Consider the following 3,692-nt stretch of genomic DNA (forward strand, 5'->3'; position numbering starts at 1 on the left):
ATCCCCTCTTTTTATTTACACTGGTGGCTTATCAGCGCCACTTACTCAGTCAGCTGAGTGAGTGGCTACACATCTCCTGGGAGCCATTTGCTCATCCCTTACAAGGTGGAGGCAATAGCAATGCTCAGCACTATTTGTTTATCTATCCAAATATAGATTTTAAAGGCTCACTATAGTAATTTGATTTCGAAACATCTTGGCCTCAGAATACCAGGTAATTAAAATAAATTTCATGGAATTTCTGCTCTTTTGTTCAAAGGTTTCTGAGTTACTCAATCATCTCCTCTCTAAATCAGTGTATCCTTCTCTCAGTGTCTGTTATTTCAAGACTACAGCATATATATCTAAACCAAGGAAAACGGTAATAAGATGCTTTGGAGAGAGTATGGAAGTGAAGGGAAATGATTAGAAGTTGTGATCTCAGTGGTAACAGTGGACATAAGGCACTTGCCTGGCCCACGCTTATTGATCCTAAGGGGAGACACCAGCATGACAGGCACCCCATTCCTCACACCACCCAATGTCTGAGATCTTTTTATTTTCCCTACCATGCACTTAAGGTGGGAGGTGTCATTGTGGCCCTTCTGATCTAGGGCACCTCGCGCTTGCCCTCTGTGACAGTAGGTCAGTTAGGTTTATACATTTTTTTTCCCGAAACGCAAGACTTGATGCCAGTCACCAGGGATAAGTCTCTCATGAACAAAATATGCTGTGATTCCAGCTCTGTGCACATGAGAGGTTTTTGTGCCTCTGTCTCCCACAGTAACATTTGCTGTGAGGAGCAGCCCATGCTGGCTGTGTGCAGGCTGCTGCCATGTGCCAGAGCTACCGGATCTTCCCTGCAGAGGATGAGAAGGGGCTCTGCAGGGACTGTGGAGAAGATGTCCATCACAGCTCCTGTCAGGCCAGCACTTGAACTTGTGTGAGATGTAGGTGATTGCTAAATTTGTTTCTGAGACTGCTTGCAATATGAAAAAAGACAGTGACAGAACTGCATGGAAATACGATCTGATTTAAAACCACGGTGGTTTTCTACTTTTCAGAAAGGTTTTGTAATGCATTTGAATTGGCCACCTGGTTATCTTTGGCTGTGATTGCTAATCCTTCAGTGTCCTTAGCCAGTGTCCTTGATACTCCAAACTAGTGAATGTTTTTCGAATATTTTAATTTTTATTTTCAATTATGCAGTGGATATATCACTGGATACTTTAAATGTCAGTATGATTAAAATGCCTCATCTCCTCACTGAAATTTATATGATTTAAACCACTGTTAGAATTCAGCTTTAAGAACTAGAAGAGTAAAAAGCCAGGTAAACTTAGGAGGCATCAATCTTTCCAAAAGGCTTTTCCACTTGCGTGAAACATTGTTTTGCAGAGGCCAGTGCTATGCAGATATGAGGGAATGTCTTTTGTATTCATAAAACTGGGGTGCCCCAGGGGTAGGGTTTGGGAACAGCAGAGAGTTTCTAAGTTGCTGAAGGGAGTATGATAGCAAAGCAGTGGTAAACCCTGACCTGACACTGGAGACAATTGAGAGACCACATGGGTGTGTATAGGAAGAGTCCAGATGATCCAGATCTTATCCTGAGGTTAAATTCAGGATGGGAAGCACTCTCAGCAGTGGCTGCTGCTTTGGCAAAATGATTAGATTCAAATTCCAATGAAACAGTCTTGAGGAAACATGCTATACGAAGGGCCTTAGGTCTATAATGTATTTCTTCTTGTGGAAATAGCTACATCAAGAAATACAATCTTTGTGTAAAAAAGATGAAATGACCTAACCAATACATATGTTCATAAAAGAGTTCTTTCTGTCAACCCTTATATCCATTTTCTCCACATTTTTCAATATATTCCTGACTTTTCACCAATCAGTATGTAGTGAAATTTATATCTTGATCAAATAACTATTGAGCTATATTAATTAAACATTTTTAATTAGCCTGGGTGAGGTTCAAATTTAGGCCTGGGCTTCTCAAAAGTATTATTGATATTGTTTACCTTTAATATGCACTGTATTGTACAATCTGCATCAGAACACTTTCAGGGAATTTCTGTGGTCTAAACAAATGTCTTTGTGATTATTAATATTCAAAATATAAAAAGATGCTCTATTCTTTTTGCATTATTTGTTTTATTCTTTTGAGAAAGATATTGATATTTCAGAGTCACAAAGGGTTTTCAAGTATATAGGACACATTTCTCCTTGGAAATGTGCAGGTAGTTATTTCCAAATCCAGCGGGCCCGTGAAGAGTGTCCGGGTTATTATAATGAATTGCTAAGTTATACATCCAGCAGCTAAGAGTTATTGCATCAAAACATAAGTGCAGGAAATGAGATCACCCAAAGGTACCACTGGTACTGCAATGCTAAGAACTGGATACTGCAACCATATTTATTTCCTGGTTTCCAATCTCCCCCTGTTAAAACTGCTCATTAACTATTCTGTTGAATGCTGTGAAGGAGACCAGGCTGGGGTGGAGGAATACAATGAGTTCGGACTGAGTTTTCAATTAAACCCCACAATCTGTTCAGTTTCTGATAATCTCTAAATTCTTTTGAAGAAATGATCATTATAACTGTGTTTAATCTGTTTTCAAAACAGACTGTGAAATAGCCATTGTGTATGCACCTTCTGTTTTTATAACTTCTGCGCTTTGATATTGTAATTGATGCAAGTGGGTGCAATTAAATCTTTATTTGGAAACTTGAAGCAAGGCAAGTCATTCAGAAAAAAAGCCACCAATGTGCTTTGACTAGATTCTCACACATATTTGCACTTACAATCAGAGCTTTTGTTCTGTTAAACTAACAAGGGCTATTTAGCATAAGAAAGAGTTAACACAAGCTGCCTTAGGTTGTGCTAATTTCAGGGATAACACTGGAATGAGAAAAAATCCACAGGAAACTATGCTGTACCAATAAAAATTACTAACTTCTACTTTATTAAGTAACTCATCACAAGTGGAAAGCTTTATCATTAAAAATATGCCACAGATTACTCTCATTCAGTGGTCAAATACCTCTCTGGATTTTCTTAAGTAAAGGAAAGATAACAGGAGAGCAGATCAGATCTTTAGCTTAAAATATGGATAAAATAGTCAACAAACTTCACTACTTTCACTAGTTGGGCTTTTACATCAGCATATGATGTAAATCAGGGATCAATATCTGCAATCAGCTCTAATGCATGGTTTGTTAGCATGTCTTTATTATTACTGCTGTGACACAGCTATTGATCAGCTGTCACATTATTATGTGTGATTCAGGTACTGCTGTCTTAAAACTTAGCTGTGGATTTGTGTGAAAAGGCGTTTTGTAGAAGAGTAAATATTATTTGTTTCAGTGAGATTATCAATCTGCTTTGTCCCCTAGCAGGGCAAGGCTGTAAAAGCACAAAGTTTGGTACAGGCTGTCAGCTGCTTCTGGAAAAACTACAGATAAGCTTTTTTATTTTGCTGGGGCTCTCAACTAAAAGGGAAAATCTTAAATGCAGTAAAATCTGGAGTGTGTATGTGTGTGTATATATATATATATATTTACATATATATATGTAAAAAATTTTTTTCTTCTCAGAAAGTTCAGGTAGACCACCTATGAAGTAAAGCGTGCTAGCATGTAATGTGATAGCACATAATAGTCAGGTTTAAAAACCCTTACAGCAGGTTTAAAAAACTGTATTCATTTAT

The sequence above is a fragment of the Neopsephotus bourkii genome, unplaced genomic scaffold, assembly GCF_033783945.1.
Source record: "Neopsephotus bourkii isolate Nb327-2 ecotype Australia unplaced genomic scaffold, CSIRO-AGI_Nbou_v1 NB_1820, whole genome shotgun sequence".
In the NCBI taxonomy this organism is placed as follows: domain Eukaryota; kingdom Metazoa; phylum Chordata; class Aves; order Psittaciformes; family Psittacidae; genus Neopsephotus; species Neopsephotus bourkii.